Source organism: Mustela lutreola, chromosome 15 (genome assembly GCF_030435805.1).
Source record: "Mustela lutreola isolate mMusLut2 chromosome 15, mMusLut2.pri, whole genome shotgun sequence".
Lineage (NCBI taxonomy): Eukaryota > Metazoa > Chordata > Mammalia > Carnivora > Mustelidae > Mustela > Mustela lutreola.
The window spans coordinates 54521728-54545084 of NC_081304.1; positions in this window are offsets into that span (position 1 = coordinate 54521728).

The following is a 23357-nucleotide window of genomic DNA, read 5'->3' on the forward strand; positions in this document are numbered from 1 at the left end:
CCATGCGGGACTCGATCCCTGGACTCTGGGATCAGGACCTAAGCCAAAGGCAGAGGCTTAACCGACTGAGCCACCCAGGCGCCCCCTAATTACTTCAATTAATTCTAATTTGAACAACCACGTGGGGCTATTGGCAGTCACCGAGGACCCTTTGGATCTGGAGTTTGATCCTGTTTTTATCTGCACGTGGCCGTGTGTTGGTAACAACGGAAAGATGTCTACCCCATAAGCAGTGCTTACCCCCGAGGACTGGGGCCAGAGGTGTTTTCTTTGTTTAAATATGTTTAAAATCATTTTAATAGTGGAAGGGGAGTTCTTGGACAATGAGGAACACGACATGCTGTGAAAGGCTCCAAAACACTTCTGTGTGGGGGGGGGGGGGGAGTGGTGACAACTAGCGGCTGCTCACTCGGGTCCCTGATGGCTTTGCCTGGCCACCCAGACAGAGGCGTGCTTAACTGGGGAGGGGGGTCCCAAGCTGTCCCCGAAGACCACTCCAGATGTCACGGCCCCATCTCCCTGCACACCCAGCATCGCTGCCCCCAGGGTCACGGCCCCTGGCTTCTGTCAGTGTGCTTTTGCCAACCATTTCCTGAACTGATGGGAGGAGGGAGAGAGGAGCCTGCGTGGTTGATGGGACGGGAGGGGGCCTGGTTTCAATAGAAGCCACGCAGACATTGTGGGATCCGCGGTGCTGCTCCCATTCTGCGAGGCTTATCTCATCCACAGTCAGAGCTTTTCATCACATCACGGGGCCGCGATCCAGGGAGATTTGCTTCTCATTATGGCTCCCAGCCCAGCTCCTCATCCCTGGGGCAGGCTCCGGCATGCCTCCAAGATGAAAGATTATCCAAGCTGCAGGGTGTTGGGTGTACTTCAGAACACTCCGGAATTGAGGAAGTGAGAGCGAGAGGACTTCTGCCAGATGCCCGGACGTGGGGCTCCCCCACAACTCTTGGGGGCCATCACGGAACACTCCTTTTGTCTTCGCATGTCTCTGCTTCCCCCCAAGAACAGCACAGAATATCAGGCATGAACACCACCCTCTTCTCTCTCTTCATTGATCAGTCCCAGAGAGGACTCAGCATCCTTCTCAAGGCATCCAGAATTGACACATCAAAAGAGAGCCGTCTGGCCCCCAGAAACCAATGCTTGTTGTCAGTGATCACAGAGCGCCTGTTGAAGCCAGAGTCTGTATTTTTGGATATTTGAGAGCAAAAAGCAGCGATCGCTTGTAGCCGTGGACTGCTTGACAGTTTCTAGAGCAATCTGGTATCTATCTGCAAATCCCAATGACCCTATGAAATAGATAGAAAGGCCCCGATTCTAGGATTTTCCCCCCATATGGCAACATAGATCCGCCAGGCCAGCAGCAGAAAATCCCAGAGAACCAAGGCTTTCCACATCGGAGAACATACCAGCGGAGTGGTGAAGGCTTGGTCATCCTCAGGCCTTGGGCTCAAAACTTGGTCTCACAGCTTCCTAATGAGGTGACCTTAAGAAATTTCTCAGCCTCTGTAAATATCAGTTACCCCAGCTATAAAACATGGATTGTAGAATCATCTCCCTTGTGGAGTTGTGAAAGTTAATCACAGTACCCACTACCTGGTCTACGGTGGCACTCAGGAAACTGAAGCTTGCCTCCTTAGTCCAGTGTTTACCTATGCCTAGGAGGACAACCCCAGGAAAATGGCCCGTCTTCCTTGATAGGGAGACGATCTTTGTACCTTGATCCACCCAGCCAACTGCATAAAAGACTGATAAACCACCCAGAAGAGGAGGTCTGGGATTTGACCAAAGATGAAGAAGGAAGTTGTTGCAAAGCTATTTTGGGGGTTCCCATTGAGATGGATGGATTGCTCTATGGCCTTGGGGAGATCCAGAGGGAGGTGGGCGAGCAGCCTTAATCGAGAGTAACTTTTAATCTTACAGTGATGAAGTTTCTAGAAATACTTTGTGATAGAAAGTAGAGAGCATTTATATCCTAGTTACTGTTTGATTGTATTCCCCATTATTTCTACAATCGGCTGGGGAGGTTGTGGCCGGGAGATGCCACTCTCCACCACCAAAGGCTCCTGGAATGCCAAGAAGGCAAGATCCTGACCCCTGTCTGCTTGGTGCATTTCTCAGGGCTGTGTCTCCATCAGGCAGCCTTCAGGGATGACCTACCATGTCCCCCTAGCCGGGGAGCAGACCTGTTTACCAGTCTCCCAAGCTCAGGATTCCTCTCTGTTCATGCAACCCACTGTTTGTGAAAGCATCATTCTAGTTCATGAGCATCAACCCCCATGAGACATGGGAGCCCTGGGGACCTGCCAAAGCGTGGAGCTCTAATAAAGGCTTTTGTCTCTGACCCAGACCCATCCGCTTCGCTTCATAGCTCACAAGTGAGATAAACTCCTGGAACCTTTAAAGTTCTTGGCACGTCAATGTCCCTGGGCCAGGCTGACTACATCAAGAAACACGCAGCTAACGGTGATAGCCAAGCTAAGGTTCAATTGTAGTCATTGGCTGAAGCTTCAAGAAAGGTAGATCTAGGAGAGGTAGACAAAGGATAGGAAGAATCAAGGGAAGGAATAAACCAGGTAGTAATGAGACAGAAAGTACCAGACATGAGCCCCGCTGAGTTATGACTAATGTTAGCGTGGGACACAGAGCAAAGACTCACCCACTCCAGCCAACAAAGTCCACTAAAGCATCTCAGACCCCAAACCACCCTAGAGTTCCTGCCCTTCTGGAAGCCTCCTTGTCTGGCTTTTCCTGGTGTTCTGCCCTTTTAACAAGCCCCCATCACAGGAGGTAACTGAATTTTCCAGTAAAACAAACACATACGCACCCCAACCCTTTGCATGGTCTTTGTTCGTATGGCAGAGGCATGGTTTAAAGAGAGCTGAGCGGGGACATTTCAGGGTGCTCCCCTGGGATAAGCGTGCCTTCCAGCAGGCACTTTCCTGCATGCCTATCCTGGGGCTCCACTGACAGGGGGCCCCCAAGGAACCAGCAAACCCTGCAAGCCTTCTAGCCTTTTTTAGTATTTCATGGTAAACCTTGGACAACTCTCAGGGGCAAAGTAACATGGCACCCATGTCATGTAAAAGAAACATGGTATATCTTTGTGAAAACTGTTTCAAGCCCATGTTAGAGTAGAAATATGAACGTCATTTAGTTAAAATGACCATACCTCTCAGGGCACCAGAATGGCTCATTCCATTGAGCCTCCAACTCCTGGTTCTGGCTCAGGTCATGATCTCAGGGTCCTGGGATTGAGCCCCACATTGGGCTCTCTGCTCAGCAGGGAACCTGCTTCCCGCTGTTTCTCTGCCTACTTGTGATCTCTCTCTCTGTCAAATAAATAAATAAAATCTTTTTTAAAAAATTTTAAAAAGTAAGTCCACCCACACCATTGTGCATACCGACAATTTGTCATTTTTATTGGTAGATAGAATTTCTAGTGAATGTTCCACAGTTTGTGAATGCATTCCCTTTGCCAGGGCACCCTTCCAGATGCCTCCAGTTTTCTGCCACCTGCCCTCTCCCATCAGCTCAAGGAAATAGGGAGCTAAGGCAGGTCTTGCTGTCTCCTCCTAGACAACATGCTCCTTCTTTTCCCAGACACTGCTGTTTCCGGAGCTAGGGACGATACACTGTACGTACTACTGCACTTTATACCTCTTTTTCCTGATTCGACGTGTGGTCCCAAGCCCTATTATGGCTTCTCTGATTTCCCCTTTCAGATTTAAAAAAAGGGGGGGGGGCAGTATTGACCCAAATAGTAGCAGCATACGACACGTGATTCATAGCCACAACAGTATGAACTTTTTTTTCCACGTTCTCGTTTCCCTCGTTCCCAAGCTTCTGTCCTGCATTTAGCATCATAGATGACAAACCACATCAGCATGATGTAGTCCAAACCACACGTCACTCTGGGGGAAATTAATAACAGCCTAAAGAACAGTAACAGCAGGGCTGAGCAACTAGCCGCATTGAAAATAAGTTTTAAGTCATTCCAGTGGAGAGAGTGAGTAAAGCATCAGGTGACGTGGAACCCAGCAGCCCATGAGGATTCAGAGCAAAGGATGTTACGATTATTTACTAGAAACAGGAACAAATGCTCCGGGTCAGTGCCAGTCGAACCCCGTCTATGGAGCACCTGTTGAATATGAAATCCCCTTCCGAGCACCAAAGAGCACAGTGAACATTTCCGAGCTGATGCCAATGGGGTCTTGCGCTATTTTTAGCCACCTCTGTTTGAGATTTCTGTTATTTTCTGGATGGCTTGACCTCTTATTCGATGCGTCTTTTGCAAGGGACCCAGTGTGCTCTTATCTCAATGTCTCCGAAGTCATCAATTTCCCCACGAAGCACCTTCTCTCCACCAAATGAGTTGTTAGAAGGCTTGACCGATTGGGAAAGCAAATCAAGCTTTAATGGGCCACCATATAATTACAAAACAAAAACGGTTTTACACATTAAACACTGCCACGTATTGACGAGGACCGAGCAAAATTCTTTTTCCAATCCCATACCAGTTCCTCAGCATTTTAATTAAGATGAAACAGTCTGGTTTAGTATCAGATTTCTCCTTGCAAGGGATTCAGCTTCTGCAGGAGTGAGTCTGTGTTTCATAAAGTCTCCTTTCCCCCAGGAAATGCTACTTACTTCCATTCACATTATTATGATAAGGCAGCATATGGCAGAGTTACTATTCCATTAAAAGCAATTATCGAGAATTAGCCTCTGGAGACAAACTTACCTGAATTCAAATCCTGGCTCTGCCACTACCTACCTGGGTAATCTCGGACAAGTTTCTTAGTCTCTCTGGCCCTCAGTTTTCTCGACCCTAAAATAGGGACAATTTTGTTTGCTTTGTAGGATTTGTGGTGAGGATTAAATGAGCTTTTTTTATATATAAATATTTTACTTATTTATTTGACAGAGAGAGAGAGAGATCACAAGTAGGAGGAGAGGCAGGCAGAAAGAGAGAGAGAGAGAGAGGAGGAAGCAGGTTCCCCATTGAGCAGAGAGCCCAATGCAGGGCTGGATCCCAGGACCCTGGGATCATGACCCAAGCCGAAGGCAGAGGCTTTAACCCAATTAGCCACCCAGGTGCCCCTAAATGAGCTTTTAATGTAAATCACTTAGCTCACTACCATGGGCTGCCTTCAGTAAATATTAGCTACCTACCGCCCAGAACATACTTTCTTGTTTTTACCACCTTGTGCTCAGGTACACCCAGATCTCTAGAGACCATAAAGAATCATCTTCCACTTGAAGAAAGTGTCTTGTTGGTTTCCCTGTCCATCCTGTGGAGGTTCACGGAGTCCCCAGTGGATACAGAGAATCCTGCTGATGGGCTACAGCCTACGGAATTTAATGATAGTTGGCTCTCCCCAAGGTTGGCTTCAGAATGGTCATGGCTGGATTCCGGTCCCGGCCCCCGTAGAAACATTCTTCATCCCGCTGGCCAGATATCGGGGTGTCACCAACTCATTCAACCTGACCTTTTGTACACTCAATTTTTTAATTAACCTTGGATCAGCAAAGCAATATCTGTTCTCCAAATACAGCCATATTTTATGCAAGCAGTGACAAGCTAATTAAGTTAATTATTATAACACCTATCTGTATAATGAAACTAAGGTTGGATGATCCCAGCTGCTTCTCCTTAAAGTGCATCCCAGCGATGATTAAAAAATAATTAATATTTCACCAAAGACAGGAACAAGAAGTTAATTAAAAGACGGAGGTGCAGTCTTAATGAAACATATCCAATTGTGTTCACCACCGCACTCGGCAGCCAAATCCCTCCTCAGAATGTAGATGAACACCAGAGAATGTCAGGCCTTTCTCGAGAGTCTGGAGAGATTAACATCTCCCACTTGCGCCATCCAGCAAACATTCTAGAAATTTCTCTTTGCCTTTCAACGAGATAAAGGCAACTCTTTTATTTATTTGCGCAAAGTCAGCTGGCTTTGAAATGAATTCCAAATTTGAACCAGTTATACGACATTTGGGGGGAACTACTACCTCAAAACTTGTCACTTCTCTGATAGTACTGCAGACATCCCAATGGGTCTCAGCTTCATGGGAGAGCTCTCACTGGCCCCATTTTATCTATCCCATTGTCCTATCTTCAAAAGGGAGAGATTAAATTAAATGTGGGGATGGGGATTTCAGCCAAAATTAGAACCGAGAACAATCCCCCTCAAAATTGGAAGACCACGGTCTCAGCCTCATTTGACCACTGTCCTTGGACAAGACACTTCGCCTCTTGGCATGTCTGTTGTTTGGTTAAAATAAAATAAGGTGGCTGGACCTAAACTCTGGTAATGGTGTCATTTGTGGATCTAAGATGTTATCTGAGAGAGTTTCTCAAAGGTTAAAACGAGATGCGACTGATATTATTAAACCTATGTTATAGACCAGGAACCTCCTACTCCTCCAACTTCCAGAACTCTGTCAGAGTAACTTTTCCTCTGAACCTCAGATTTCAAACTGAACACCAGAGACCCTGAATCCTCACCCAGTGCCCAACTGTTCGTGCCGAGGGCAAACGCATCCACCGGCAATGTCCTAGGTTCTTTTCCCAGCAGGAAACCCCTCCCTAGATCTGGTGGCAAGCTTGACGAGACACCCCTGGGGGTAAACCAGCGGGATCCTGGTTCAACAGCAGAGCAAAGAAGGTAGAATCTGTTTCCCTTGCTTGGCTGTGTTTTGACTTCCTATTGTGGGATGCTCCCTAGCCAGAGGGAAAGGAACTCTGTGAAGGGCCACATCCCTAAAAAGCAACCTAATGTCACCAATCCAGATGGGACTTCGCTCCAGTCACAAACCCTGTGGCGCTCATCATTAACACCTCATTTGCAGCAGGCTCTCATGGTCTTTCTCTCAGGAAGCAATTACACACACATGCACCCTGCCTCGCCTGGAAATTGTATCCTTGGCTTCGGGTGGCCGGGGCACCAGCAAAACCTGGCGGAACGGGGTTCCTTTCTCATTTATTTGGAACGGGGGATTTCGGGGCTGGTGTCACGTGAAAGTGAAGACATTTTCGAAAGGACTTTGGTGACTGAAGAGGGATGGGTGAGAAGGAATGGGGTAGGAGTGGGGGTTGGGGGAGGCTGCTCTGCGTGGGGAACCCAGATAGCTAAGTGGGAGTCTGGAAATCCAAGCTGAGCAATGCCATTGTTCCCAAGGCTTGGGAAACAAAATAGCCCGAAGTTCTTCAAGAAGGGCTCTCTGCAGCTGGTCTCCTGAAGCAGCTTTTCCCTTGAAGAATCCCTGTTAGAAAAGGACCATGAACTCATTCCCAGCCCCACAGGAGCAGGCCCGCAAGCATACAAGGCACTGAGAAGTCGCACGCGTATGTCCTGGGGAAGGTAGGGCACATAGAAGAGAATCCCACCTTTGTCGGCAGTCAAGACTAGGTGGGCTTTTCCTGGCCGCCTTCCCCCACATCATGACTTGCCAGTGGGCAGAGCAAAGAATGTGGAACTTTACAGACATCACTTCTTATTTAATAAAACGTTCTCATAGCCACTGTCTCCCGTGAGCTGCATACAGACAAAATGGCTGCTACCATCATCCCTATTGTACAGATGGAGGCAGGGAGGCCCCGCGGGGGGCTCAGTGGTTTATGGCTAACGTTACATGGATCCCAAGTGTTTCAAGCTTCTCTGTGGAGCACTAGCCTGCAAACACTCCTCTCCCTTCAGCCACTAACCCTTTCCACCCAGCTCTCCAGAAGGCTGCACCTTCTGACGCAGAATTCAAGACATCTGGGATCTTAAGAATCAATGGTATTGAGTCCATTGGGCACCATCCCTGTATTGGGGCTTAAGATAACCAGGTCCATCAGGAGTGAAATTAAGGCAACTTGAGAATGTATTTTTGATTCCCTAAGGAAATCATGCCTTCCTTTCTGAAAGAAGCCCAAGACTTCTCTGTCCCGCTAAGATGCTGTGCATGTCAGCTCTCCCCTTTAGGACATTTTAGACTTTCCCTCCATGGGCTACATGGTGGGGTCCAAATGGCAAAAGCCGATTCCATAAGCACGTACCAAGCAGGAGAGGCCGCTAGGGAAGAGCTTGGGCCCTGGGGTCTGACCCCTGGGGTTCCGATCACGGCTTACCATACAATGCATGGAATTTCGAGCAAGCCACTTTACCTCCCAGACCCTTGGTGTCCTCATCTGTAAAAGGCAGGTTATAATGCTGCCTGTCTCCAGGGGTCCTTCTGAGCTAGACCCCATGCACATAGATAGGATTAGCACTTCGTCAGACATACAAGAGTTCAGTTTAGCTATTACTATTAAATTTCCACAGCCACATTTAGTACAATGCCTAGCTCTGAGACTGGTTAAGTCCTGCCTTCAGGGACCTTACAGGTTAGTGGCTAAAATCACATACTAGGACACTAAGTGTGAGAGAGAGGAGTGGTTCTCAGACTTGTGTGTGCACCGAAGTCCCCTGGAGGGCTTCCCTGTATTTTTATTTTGGTTGTAGAAGCTGGGCCCACCCCCCAGAGCTTCTGTTTTAAAAGGTCCAGAATGGGGGTGCCTGGGTGGCTCAGTTGGTTAAGCGTCTGCCTTTGGCTCAGGTCATGATCCCAGGGTCTTGGGATCGAGTTCCACACGTGCTCCCTGCTCAGCGAGGAGCCTGCTTCTCCCTCTCCCTCTGCCCTTCCCCTCCCCAAACCTGTGCACTCTCTCTCAAATAAATAAATAAAATCTTTTAAAATAAAATAAAATAAAATGCCCAGAACTGGGCTTGAGAAGTTCCCAGGTGATGGTGTGAGCAGGGCTGCACTGGGGACCACACCTTGAGGACCACGGGTCTGGCCAAAGGATCAGGATCTGGGAGCACAAAATCCTGGGCTGCGCCTTCGTAGACATGGGGGTCTGAGCAGGCTGTGTGATGCAGGGGAGGCAACATTGCTTCTTTTAATAATGTGGGGGAAGGATTTGAACGGAAGGAGGGTGTGTAACTGACCAATCAGCATATAGGATTGACAGGCTTCACTGTTGGGACATTCTTGCCTTGGCCAGCCAGGCACGAGGTAGCAGAAGCTATAAGGAAGCATGGGTCCCAGCTGGGAAGGAAGGAGGTGTCAGGGACAGAGTTAACTTTGAGTAGAGCCCCAAACAGTTGGAAGTCCTAGTGATGGTAACATAAGTGCTTTGAGCCCTTGACTATCATGCCACGGGATACTGAATAAGGGAGTGATTCAAAGCATATTTCACTCCATCTTGATAGACTTGGTCCCTTCAGGACTTTGCAATAAAGAGCGATGGCAGATGGCTAAGAGGGACCCAATTCTCTCCTCCCATGATCTCCTTATAAAGGCTGCCATGTACTGTGGCTTCCTGGGACATGGAGATGGGATCAAAATTCCAAGCAGCCAAACATCAAAAACAGTTGTGTCAGACCAAAGAATTAAAATAAAGGCATCCCTACGCTGGTTGGCTGTTGGCACTGGGATCCATTCATCTCACTCACTCATTGTCCCAATTCAACACTTCACTCCCTCGCAGTTTGAAAATGTTGATGTAAAATGGGGCAGACATTTCCTGAACACACCAAAAATTTGACAAGCAACTCCCTGGGGAGTCGTTTGAAATCGCTCGACAGACTCGCCCACAACACACTCCAGCGCCCTCTGCTCACATCGAGGTTCGGTGGTTACAATCTCCTCCTCCGTGGACATTTGCCTGGATCTCGAAGCCACAGACTATGAAGTGATTTGACATCTGGCACCTCCTGCAAAAAGCGAAGATGCCGGTGGGAGAGGAGTGGAGGCGGGGTTCGGGGGTAGGGTTCACACACAAGGGAAGGAATTGTGGCTTTGGCTGCATAAATTCACAGCTTCCGGAGGGAGCCAAGTTAGCCCAGCCTGGAGGGGAGGTCTTGACATTGGAACCCAGGAGAGTCATCAGTCTCACACCTCGAAGGAGCCCAGACATGAATGGAAGAAATCAGCAGCCTCGGTTTTCCTCCAGCTCACAGCCCATCGGACAGGTCAGTCATTGCCGGTAGGAACAGTCAGCCTGATGGCGTCCGCCTTCAGGAGCAGACCAGCCGTCGCTCCAACCATATCCCCCCAAAGTGCTCATGATCAGGCGGCTCTGGGAGCGACTGTCCTTTCAAAAAATCACTATCGCTGTCTGTTCCCTTGAAAGCATCCTCAAACCAGATGTCTGCAGGATGCTACCGGCAGGGCCCTCTGTGTTTCCAAACCCTTCCTGGACCCTTTCTTACACAGTCAACACCGGTCTCTGGTCTTACTTCTCCTTCATTCTGTATGGAAAGTGAGCACATAGGTAGAAATACTCTGGCTGGTCTGTCCTTGTCTGCTCTCCTTGCCTGTGAACCACATAGCCCACTCCATAATATAGATGGCGCTAAGCAGAAGTTCGAGTCCCCAACCCTGACACTCAGGGGACGCCCTTGGGGGTCTTGTGAAAATACCGATTCAGATCCAGTGGGTTCAGGAGGGGGCCGGAGCTTCTGCATTTTGGACAAGCTCTCAGGTTTTACTGATGCCTCTGGTCCGCAGACCAGACTTTGAATGGCACAGTTATAGAAGAGCATAGGTTAATCATCTGGTTAAAACCAGAGCAGAAGTGCCCTATTATTCTGGGTTATCCACTGGGACGTGGAGGTGGGAGGTGGTGGAGTTAGATGTATGAATCTCACCTCAGTGATGGACAGATGCCAATAGATTTTATTTGCACAGCAACTGCCTATTATCAGGTTCAACTTAGGGGTTCTGGATGCTACTTGGTTGTCCCTCTTGAGTATAGTGATGGTAGAAGGGAATTACAGGAAATGACACCACCTGGTGCGGTGGGGTAGAAACCTGAGCTTCCCTTGGAATCAGAAAACTTGTCATCAGAGTCAACCTGTTCCCAGAGTCAACCTGAGCCCATTTGAAAAACGGGAAGAAATCACAACTGCCCTACTTAACCTAAGAGGGCAGCTTTGGAGGTAGAGCTTGATAAAATATGGGAAATTTCAATGCAATTTCAAATGATGCAGTATTGACCACCCCGTTGGCCTCAGCAGAGTATTAGCAAGTCTGGGATGGAAAGTAACCCTCTTAACAAAGAAGGTTGCAAACGTTTTCACCATCACACGTAGCAATGCCTTATCCTAAATTGCATTTTAATATACTACCCCCATTTTATTATCCTTCTTATAGGATGATAATGGCGCTTGCAGCCAAAGAAGATGCTGTATTATCATTACAGCATTCACAGAAAATATAAAGTGATTAAACATCCCCGCTCATTTTCTTAATATCATAACAGCGAGATTTACACAAGTCTGCTTAAATCAGGCTTGGCCGGCTTTGCAAATGAACTGTCTCCAGAGAGTGGCCCTTCTGAAAAATGGCTCACTTGGGCCCCATGTGAATTCCTTTCTAATGTCAAGCCCTTAAGGAAATCATTATTGAACGTGTCCCAGCCAGCACATCCAAGTGTTCCTCTTTGCTTGCAGGAGGATGTCACATTCTTGGCCCTGTTTCAGGAGGACCACAAAAGAAGTTAATTTTTGAAGGAGTTAATTTTTGGAAATGGCTATCTCAAAAAAAGAAGCCCATCTTTATGAGACTGAAGTCTGGTCATAAATGAGGTCTCTATAAAAATAATCATTCCTGGAGGAGTGCTTGCCAATCGGCTCAAGCTTCTGCATCCAATTTGTATCTCATTGAGACAGGCGATGTTACGATGTTACCGTCCTGGGCTTGTATATTATGCAATTACAGCAATGTGAGTTTCATTATGTTACTAAAGTGCTAGTTGTTATTAAGTTGGCCGTGGAGTCATACTCTCTGCAGATGTTCTTCCAACAGCCCTGTTTTTGGGGCCATCAATGCCATTATCATCACCAGAATTTCCAGATCCCCGTGCCATGTTTGTCCTACGAATACAGGATCCTTCTGGGGCTCACAGGAAGCCCTGCTTAGTCCTCTGGATTGTTTCTGATTGGGCTCAACTTGTGGGAGAAACTGGATTCCTGCAAAGCCCAGTCAAGTAAACAGAATTCTCCCTCCCAGTCATCATTAACCCTTTTCTCGGCAGGCAGCACTTCACACAAATTTAAACCAGATGGGGGAGAGTCTTTGCAAGAGGGAGAAAAATGCACCTTTATAGGCTCCACATGGGAAATGAATAAGGGTATGTTTCATGCATCGGTCATCGGTTTCAGGAAATCTGTATTGAGCATTATGTGGAGTTAGCTGGAGGTTCGGATCTAGTTGGGGAAGAGGTCTTCACCATTCTCGGGTAGAGACGACCCCACTGGCCATCCCAACAGCCCCTGAGACCTGGATGTTACAGGTCAGACTGGGTCTGTCGCCAATCAGAACTTTGTTTGATACTATCGGTTTAATCACTCAGCTACCATTTGCTGTGTCTACTCAGTGTAGAAGGGTCAATGGGCTTCAGACAGGGTTCCGCCCCAGAATTTTAGGACAAGGCCAGAAGATGTCACCTTCTCAAACTGAAGGTAATGAGAAGTAGCATGAGATTAGAGCAATTAGCCATCTGCAGACCTGTAAGCACCTGTAAGCAGACTTTTAGCCTTGCTTTACAGATGAGATTGAGGTGTTTCCTAAGTCTCCACCTGGAATGGAGAACTTAGAGGTCTTCACAGCTGTTCAAAGAGCAAACTTTAAGGACGATAAGGGAGCTGTTATTGTGAAATGCTCGGAATTGGGGAAGGAGTTGTTCTACCTAGCCATGCTCCTGGCAGAGGAGCACCTCAAAATTGAAAGGGGCAATTTATGTAGTCACCCCACCTTGAGGAAAATAACACCTAGGAGCAACCAATGCCCTTTAACGATTTTTTGTACTTGGCAAGGCAGCTCTCCCTACTGACCGCACCAGTTACGCCTACTCAAGATGGTTCCCACAGCAAACTAACAAATTAAAATTCCAGCAGGCAAAACTCGACTTGAACTTGAGGAACAAATTCACACGGCTTACGTCTGACTGTCCCTGGGAAATTTATAAAAGTGAAACCTGAACCAGTGGGGACCATACCAAAAAGCATTCGTTCCTTCATTCAATCATCTAGGCCATGAACTTGTAAGAGTGAAATCTCCATCCTGCATATCGTCTTGGGCATTGATGAAGTCCAGCAAATCCCAGTGTTCCTGCTCTTAAGAAGCCTCCAGTATATTATAGTGTTTTTTTAACCATGGTTTGTGCTCAAGTAGAGAGTTATGAAATCAATGTAGCTGGTTACAAACAGTACTTTAAAAAAAAAATGACTTGAATAGAATGAAAGTTGATAGAACAGTGTAGAAACCGTTAGAGTATTTTTGCTGTTTGTCATTCTTACATCCCCCAAACCACCAATTCTCCAAGTCGCTGACAATGACTGGTGTCCAAAACCTCAGTTCAATTCTGATGCTACCTAGAATGAGTGCAGACCCCCATAGGTGAAGGGCTCAGTCCAACTTCAGATGCCAGCTGCAAAGGGGGTCCCCAGGCATCTGCACTTCTGCCTGGCTGACTACAAATTGGGGTGTTCCCATGATACCCCTCACCTTTGATGATTTGCTAGAATGACTCACAGAACCAAGAACAGCCCTGATAGACTATATCAAGGATGTCAATGAATAGCCAGGTGAGAGGTCCTTATAGGGTGGGGTCAAGGAGGGTCCCGAGGGCAAGAGGGGCCTAGGTCCTCATGGTGTTGGTGTGAACCATTCTCCCGGTGCTGTGGTGTGTTCACCAACCCAGCAGCTCCCCAAACTTCATCATTGTGAGTCTTCTACAAGATGCCATTCTGGAGGCATGATTGATTCAATTGTTTTCCTTTGGTGATTAACTCAATCTCTAGCCCCTCTCCCTTCCAGGGAGGTCATAGGGTGGGGCTTCTGGTTGTAAACTTGGTTGCAAGGTTGGACCAGCTCCCATCCTAAAGCTGTCTAGGTGCCCAAGCTGATGAGAGTCACCTCATTAGTATAATGCACTGGTTAAAAGGAGTTCCTTGTGAAGAACAAAAGACACTCCTCTCCCTGAGGACATTTCAAGGACTTGAGCTGCGAAGACCAGATCTAGTTTTTATTGTATCACAGTTGCACGTTGTTAGGATTAGTCTTATTTTGTGGCAGTTTCATTCTCTCCATTGTTCATATATTGAGAATCTGCTGATTCTCAATTGCCTTCAATCTTTCTACTGAATCTTGATATAAGGGTATTTCTTACTATGGATTGTTGTAAAGGGTTTGAAAGTTCAGTCCTTCCCCAGTGCCCTGTGGACCCCAACTCATCCTCTATGTTGGGGCTTCCGGGGGAGGGGGACCTGATAGTTGATGTTTCTCTGGATCTTAAACTCCCCTTTTTGGACCTTTCCTTGCCCGGTTCCTCCTACATCGTGTAGGGTCTGGTTCCCATAATGAATCCCGCATTCCATAATGTGTTGTTAAGGTTTGAAAACACTTTGCTAGAGGAAACATTATAGAGTATTTATGATGATTTGTGTCCAAGTCTAGGGGTTCCACTGAAACTTGTAAAACAGACGAAGAAATGTAGACAAGGAGTGATGTGAACAGGCAGGAAAGGCTCCTTACAAGCAGTAACACAGACCCTGGTCTTGAAAGCCGAGCAGGCTCCCCACCAGTGTTAATGAGAACATTATTTGTGACCCTTGTTAAAAATTATAAAGAAGACTTTATTTAAGGGGAGTCATCTAGATAAATGTAGGGACCTCTGCAGTCTGGTTGAGAGGCTGGGCTCACTTTGGAACACAACAAGGAAAAGTGGGAATTGATAGCCAAGGAGTCTGGTGAGAGTCAGCAGATGAAAAATTACTAAGAGGAAACATAGCTGTATTGGATGGTAATATTCTTCATGTCAACAGATGTTTTCCTGTACTAGAAATGGAGAACCAAAGAAGTGGAGAGGTCTGAGAGCTTCTCTGCCATTTCGAACAAGAGGGATTCATCTTGGAGACGTGAATGAACATCATTTGTATCCTTGAAAATCTTTTGTAATATACAGGTAACCTAGTAAGTCAACTGGGACAGGACAAAAGGAAAGCAGCAGTGAATCGTGTGAAAGGGACTAGGACAAATATGGAGGAAATGAAAGGAAGCTAGGAATAATTTTAGTGGGTTCATTTGTACAGATTCTTCTCAGAGTGGAATCCCCCATTCTGGGGTAGGTAGGGTTCTCCTTTTCCTGGTACAGAGACAGGGAAGGGAGCTCTCTGTGATACTGTAGTTTATAATAAACACAGTTTGGTCTTTGTTCCTGCTCTTGGCTCATAAATGGGGTCTCCTAGGAGGTAAGAGGAATGGGAACACCTTTGGCTATATTTGGTCCCTTGTCCTCAGTTCCCGAAATCATGTCACAGCCATCAAAGTGATAGAGGTGTTTTGTTAATCATTATCAGCCCCTTGCAACCACACCTAGAGTCTAGATCATGAGGTGACTCTTGGAAATCCCTCAAAGCTGGGAGATAGTTTGCCAGGGGAACCAACCATGGTTAGAGGGTTGGAGATTTCAGGCCAACCTGACTTCCAGGGAGGGGAGTGGGCTAGAGGATGACTCAGTCCCTAATGGCCCATGGTTTCATCAACCATGCTTCTGTAATGGATTTTCTACACAAACCCAGATGGAGAGGGCTCAGAGGGCACTCAGGTTGGTAGACCAGAATGCATCCATGTGCTGGGACTCAAACTCCACACCATCAGAAACTTCTGATCTAGGGACCTCACCTTACGCATCTCCTCACTCCGCCGTTCATTCAGATCTTTTAATGCCCTTTGTAACAAAATAACCTAGGAAGTGAACCGGTTTCCTGAGTTCTGTGAGCCATTCTAGCATATTAATCGAACCCAAGGAGAGCATTGCTGGAGCCTCCTGTCTATCCCTGGTAAGTCAGAAACACAGGAGACACCTTAGACTTGCCTTTGGCATCTGACATCGGGAGGGGGGCTGGGAAAGGGCAGCCTCATAGACCTCGGCAATCTCCAGGAAGAGGGCGTCAGAACTGATGTGAATCACAGGGCGTCCACTCAGTCTCCGAGAATTGCTTGGAAAAACTGCACTTCCGAATTGGTGTGAGAATCGTACTTCCTCGTGGGAAATTTATGACCTGCTTGAAGGGAGGAATGGGGAGGTCAGCGAGCTCTTTTTGCATCTGCTGATTCTCAATTGCCTTCAGCAACATGGCGTGTGTTGGGATACCATGTTCTGGTTCCCTTCACAGGCAGCGAGGAAACTGGTCCCAAGGGCCAGGCTGACCACACGTGGAGGCAGGTTCTAGAGGGGCAGGAAGTGTCTGCACAGTGGCTGGTGGGAGGGACGCCATGTTAGCTGTGTGACTGATCCTCTGTGTGTCTCAATTTTCTTGGCTATCCAACAGGCATAAAAATGGCATTTACCTCACATGATGGCCAAGAGGGGTAAACGGAGTTAGGGGTATGGAAGGGCTTGCGAGGGTGTAAAGGCAGGTAGGACGGAGCAGGTGGGCGTGGGCTCCATGTTGGAGGGCCGACCTGGGAAGCTTGGGTGCAGGTGTGAAGGTCCCTCCCGTGTGGTGCGAGGATGGCGGGCTGCTTAACAGCCCCCCTCCCAAAATGTTCCCGTGCTGCTCCCCAGAACCTGTGAATAGGGGACCTTCCACGGCAAACGTGTCTTTGCAGGTGGGATTAGGGTGAAGATTGTGAGATGGGGAGATTGGCCTGGATTATCCACATGGGTCCAGGTGGTCACCAGGATCCTTATCAGAGGGAGACAGGAGAGCCAGAGAAGACCGTAGGAGAGGGGAAGCCAAGAGTGGAGTGACCAAGGACATGAGCGGAGGCACATGGGTGCCTCTAGAAGCTGGAAGAGACAAGGAAATGGATTCACCCCCAGAACCTCCGGAAGGAACTCAGCCCTGCCAACCCATTTTAGACTTCTAAGCTCCAGATTCTTAAGAGAACAAATCTGTGTGGTTTTAAGCCACCATCGGGGCCATGTGAATGCTGATTGCAGTGCTAGCTCAAGGGTATGGCTTTGTGGAAACTCATCAAACTGCACTCCAAGTGGTAGAGCGGGCACATCTCTGTCTGAAAATTGTATAAACTTGGGAGTCAATGTTTGCAAAAAGACAAGTACCTTCCATCTGTCAAATGAGCTCCTTCTTCCCACTAAGCAGAAAGGCAGGAGCCCCGGATCTGGATCTCTACCAGGGAATCAGGTCCAATGTCCACACTCCTCAGGTATGGAGACAGAGGCTCAGAGAGATGAAGAGATGTGCCTCAGGTTGCACCTCATTCTGCCCGAGCTGGGCAAGAGCAGAGTGAACATTCTGTTCCCCCTTCCCCCCCCCCCAGGTTTCTTCCCCCCACCGCGAGCCCCTGCCTATCCTTTCTGAGGCTGGAACAGCCAGGAAGGGCAGGGAAGGGCAGGGAGAGGAATTAGCCATGTCCCTGCAGTGTGTGCTGCTCACTTTTCAGCAAACCCAGAACCTTCCTAGTGCATGGCGCTCTCTCCCCAGAGTGCTGAGACCTCCCACTCGCCTATATCCCAGGGGGACAGGGCTCAAACCAGCCTTTTCCTTTGCTCCCCACTGCCAAACACTGGGCTCAGGGCAAAGAAGTTACAAAGACGAAACTGAAATCCCGAAATCCCATTTTCCCAAGTCAGGGAGGCGCCCACCTTCCTACCTTACCCAATCTGTGTGTCTCACCCTTTTCCCCACTGCCCCAGTCCCTGGCTGCAAAGGACCCCCACTGTGATGTGAATTTGGCCACCCCCTAGCTGGAAAGTCCTGACCTCTTGAAGAGGAAAGTAATGCCAGCCCCACGCCTTGGGACAATTTTCCGTCCTCTGTCCTCTGTCCTTTGGTCCTCTGGAAAATTCCACCCCACATCTGCTTTGTCAAGAGCTCAAAGCCCTTTTCATTTACTTTCCCACTTGTCCCAACAACACCCTCAAAAAGGCAGAGAATGGCAAAAATCGGTCTTTTAATTTTGCAGGTGGACAGGGAAAGGTCAAAACAGAAGACGGAAAAAGAGGGAGCCCCAGAAGATGGAAGACAGAAGATGACCCGGGGCCAGCCTCTGAAAGCCCATCACTACCCTAGTCAGGTTCACAGGAACCCTAGCCACCCCAGAGGGCCATGCCAGAAGCTTCCATGAAGAGAAGGGATGGGGGTGGGGGGGCTGCATTTGCATCATGCCAGGACCTCCCAAGGGGCTGCTGAGACTTGCCAGAACACTCTGACCCCTGACAGCACGTATGAAGCCCTCAGCCACGGACCCGATGTGATGAGGATGATGTCATCACTTTGCAGGGTGGTGCTTTGCTGGGTCAAGCGAGCAGCTTGGCAGAAAGCTGTAGACTCTCTCCTGGACCAGAAATGGCAGGTGGACATTGAATTGGAGGTTTCAGAAATTTTTAGGGGTCTTAGCTATCCCTTAATCAACCTGCAGGTGCCACCCGTGTGAAAGAGCATAAAGGAGAATGGAGACAGTGTCCCTTAGCACGGAGCCATGCGCCTGAGCAATCTTGAGTGCCATGGCAGAAAGCTGGGGACAGACAGGGAGTAAGCACCCTTTGTTGCCCTGGATACGATCTGTCGGGGTTAGGATGCTCTCAGAGCCCCTGGTCCCCTGCCTTCGAAGGCCAGCTCATTGTCTTTTGGCTGCTCAGCAGAAAATCTTCGGATGCTTGCATCCAAAACGAAGAGTTGTTGCCCAGCGTCTTTAAACACAGCCGAGGATAGGGCTGTGGTTGGTTTTGCTGGAGTTTGTATGTGAAAGCAGGACTCCAAGAGCTTCTGTGATGGAGGTTCTGGGAAACAGAGGACTCAAGGCCACTGAGGTTTGAAACTTGGGGGCTGCAGATTGTCCCCCCTTCCCCAAGTTATAGGCGCCCTTTGAGAATTGGACTCAAGAGAGCCAGCAGCTGTCCCCAAGAAAGATATGCAAGCAAAGACTTTTGCATATAATTTTAGGAAAGGCGAGGCGCGGGGGGGCGGGGGGTGGTGGTCAAAGAAGACCACCATGAAACTCATTCACAAAAAGCCTTAAGCATCCAGGGATGGAGCCCAGAATGTCCATATACCATTCATCCCAGCTCTTTGGATCTGGACCCAGACAGGTTAATGTGTTGATCATGTTTCATTCGGGCTGCTGGAACCGCTCTAACAACCCCCGCTCCCCTCCGTCCCCCCCCCCACAGCGGAGCAGGTAGGACCTCAAGCCAGGCTGTCATCACACACCCCACCTGGGGCTCTAGGAAACCTTGCAGAGCTCCCACTCCTCGCCCCAGCTTAACGGCTTTCTAGAAGAGGGAGGAAGAGGAGGGCCATTGGACAAAACCTGGTCCTAACAATAGTTTTGGAAATCAAAACGCAGATTTAACGAGGGAGGAACAAAGAAGCGTGTCCCACTCACCTCCGCTCCGTAGAAATACAGAGGTTGCACCAACCCATCGCCGCCACTAGATGGCGGGAGAGAGACCAATGCTCCCACAAGCCGGACATTCCTAGGGGCCCAAATTTGGCTTCCACACCTCTCTCTCTTGGCCTCCGGAGTGTTTGTACACATTTCCGGGAAATTTCACAGAAAAATCTAGGTTTCCAGGCTCCCCTGCAAAACGACCCCAGGGGCGCTATCATAAGGCCAATCATCAAAGATCCAGACTGTCCCTGTCTCTGCCATTAGTATGTAAATTCCCTGAGCACGGGGACCAAGCTAACGTCCTACCTGGCTCCTGGAAGGAATTCAATAAACAAGGACGGAAAGAAAGAAGGGAGGAAGCGAGGGAAGCCTTTATGCAAACCCACTGGTTCTCAAATCTGAGTAGGCATCAGTATTTCCAGGAAGATTTGCTAAAACCCAGGGCAGCTGGGTGGCACACGGGACGTGTCTGATTCAGTGGGTCTGGGTGGGGACTGAGAATCTGCTTTTGTAACAAGTTCTTGGGTGAAGCTGATGCTGTCGGACCAGGATCCACATTTTGAGAATCTGCTCTTGGCACGTCTTTTCCGGAAGACCAGCTTCCACGAGTAGTTGACAGATTTGTAATAATGCTCCCATCTCTGCCCTTTTATTTTGGAATATCACGGGCACTCAGTGAATAGAGGTTCAATGACACAGAGAGGCGTGGCTTTTGCTGCCCCGGCTGGCCCTGTGCTGGAGGAAGGGGGCTGCTACGGTGATTTGCTGGCTCCTGAAGCTGGAGCCCAGCAGGGCAGAGAGATGGTGTGTATAACGAGGAAGGCTCACTGCCCTTCCCCGGAGCAACAACTTTCAGGATGCAAAATGTGGGGAAAATTGGGGTGGGATGAGGGATATAAAATGATACAGATCAAATCAAGATGATGTCATGTAACCAGGGACCTCGCACAGCCCTCCCCAAGTCACAGGGTAAAGTCAGAGAGTCGCAAATATGGAGCCAACATTGCCAGTCAAGCATTGCACTCCTGCCTTCCGAGCTTGGACGGTAAGTCCTCAGAGTCCTTCTTAACACTGCACTCAGAGCAGCAACTCAGAACCGATCTGAGTCGGTGCACGAGATGCAAAGTAGGTTGTGCCTGATGCCCAGGAAAGATGCTGTTTGAAAGGAGATTCCAGGAAAGAAATTACCGCCTTGCTTACATCCTGGACCCTCGAACAGAGCAGAGAAGATGAACAGACCCACTGTGTCCTGGTGGGAAGCAAGTATTCAGCAAACAGAACATAGAGCGTCAGCTGAAGGTTTGGTTTACCTTCAGGTTCTTGGTCACAGGAATGCAGCTGGCAAAGGAATTCTGTGGACAACGGAGTAATGTATGTCAAGTGGGGCCCCCTGAGAACAGGGCCCCAGACTGGTAGGAGCTCTTCCCGCTCCTGCTCTGCTGGGCTGCAAAGCAGATGGAACCGGGACGGGTACATTCTTCCCGTGCAAACCTCAGCGGGTGGAGGGGGGAAAAAAATAAATGAGTGTACGCCGCCACCTAGTGGTCAGCATAACACAACGCGGCTAAGGACGTAACAAAAAGTAACCGTCTAAAGAATGGATAGAAGAGAGGAGAAAAACGGTCATTATTTTATTTTAGTCTTTTCCAGCAAACTGGAACGCGCATTCCCGTTGTTTTTTTTTTTTTTTTTTTTTTTCATAAAACGCAAGTATCCAAGAAAGAGAGTCGGAATAATACCCCTGGCCAGAAAGAATGGATGGACTGGGAATTCAATTCAGGCCCCTTTGGAGCCCGTCCAGATGTTCAACCAGCTGGTCACACAGAGTCCCCTCCAGTCAATTACTTTTCTTGATGTTTCTAATCAACAGTATTATATATGTGATGCTATAAAGTTTTATATTTAATATTAGCTCATAACTCAGGATCCTAAACCAGATGTTTTGGGTGAGAAAGACATTGATGACTTATCAGTAGATTGAACCCAGGCCCCTGGCTGCTCTCCCGGCATTGTGCCAGCTGAGCTGTGAAGCAGAGTGGTTGTCGCCTGCCGGCTGCTTTAGGTATGGTGAGGGTGGGGCGGGGGGGGAGGGGCAAAAGATGGAACCAGAATTGGCGCAGAAAGCTGCATCCAAGATCTTGATGAGGTTTTTCGATCTCTCTCTCTTATCAAACAGGAGCTTGTAGCGTTGTCTTAAGTAAATAATAGTTATTTGCAGTCCTCTGAACCTACCCTCCTCCCCTTTCTAGCATTAGGACGCTGGCCAAGATATGGTGACTCGTGACTCCCACAGAACCAGCAGGAATCATGTCTTTGGATTTTTTTTTTTTCTTTTGAAGAGAGATGACAGGCAGAGAGGCAGGCAGAGAGAGGGGAGGAAGCAGGCTCCCCGCTGAGCAGAGAGCCCGATGTGGGGCTCGATCCCAGAACCCCGAGATCATGACCCCAGCGGAAGGCAGCGGCTTAACCCACTGAACCACCCAGGTGCCCCTGTCTTTGGATTTTTAACTGACTTTTCTTCCCAGAGACTGCCCGTTTGTACTTCCCCATCTAAGCTGTGGACCCAGTTGTAGGGGCGGAGATTGGGCAGAATGGGGAGCAGAAAACAAAGAAGCCTTCTGGGCTATGGTTTCAGGACCCCAAAGGAAAGGAGGAATTCCTGTCCCGCCACCCCTCTTGAGAACTGCCCTCCGATCTGTGGGGAAGGGACCAGAATTACTGCTGGGTCCCCAAGAAAGAGGTTTGATGGCTGGCTTCCTGGGTCAGAGTCCTGGGGGAGGCAACAGAGCCTGCCCAGGGGCTTGGGTGATCCCAGAGGAGCTAATCCCGGGGAAAAAAAAAAAGCAAGTGTTCAACACAGTGTTGGGTATATAGCAAGTGCTCGAAAAAACTGTAGCTTGAACAATTTTCCGGGTCCTGACATCTCAGATGACATGATTATCACCAAAGCCAGATTCCCTGTAGATGCTCCTTCAGCAAGGGACAGTCAGCCCAGGTCACTTCTCCCCATTTCTTCCTTTCCTCCTAACATCAGACAAGACGACTTTTAACTCAGTGTCTTAAAATAAGCCAATCTAAACCAACACAGAATGGGGAGTGGGAATGTGTCCGATAGGCTAGGCCAGGCCACAGTACCAGAATGTTGAGTCAAACGTTATACTAGATATTTCTGTCGAGGTATTTTTTTAGGTAAGGGAAATATTTAGATAAGTAGACTTTGAATAATGCAGACCAGAGGACCTTTCAAAGCATGGGTGGGCCTTGTCCAATCAGTTGAAGGCAGGCAGCCTTCCGGCTTCATCCACAAGTCTTCTGGGTCTCTGGCCCGGCTGGCTCACCCTGCAGATTTCAAACTTGCCGGCTTCCATGTGTCCAGGGCGGATGCTCCAGGGGCCCGGAGATCGGTCCACCGCAGAGCTTTGCAAAACGGCGCCTGGCGATTTGCCAGAAGGTGTGTCTAGAGTGACTGATCGTAAACAGGAAGTACTACCTATTGGCTGTTGAACTATTGCTCTGCTGTGGGCACTTGGTAACAAGGTTAAGATTGGTGGATGCATATCGCTGTCTATGCTGATTGGCTTAGCTCCCCTATATAAGCCACCGCCATATGAACTAAAGCGCCTGGCTTTTTTGAAACCCAACCGGACGCAGGGTTGTTATTATCGCTGCTCCACGGCGATACCATGACCCTATAAGCCAATTCCTTCAAATAAATTGCTCTCTTCCTACCCTCTACCCCACACACACTCTCTGTTTACTGGTATATCTGGAGGAGCCTGACTGGTACACAACGGTTCCACAAAAGCACAATGGACTCCATATCAACAGTTTCCCTCGGGGCCACACCACTCTGCCGGACTGGAAGGCAGAACACGGGGTGTCTGCTGGCGACATGCTGGGAGACGGACTCTCTCTAGAGCTCAGTTTCTTCGTCTGCAGAACGAGGG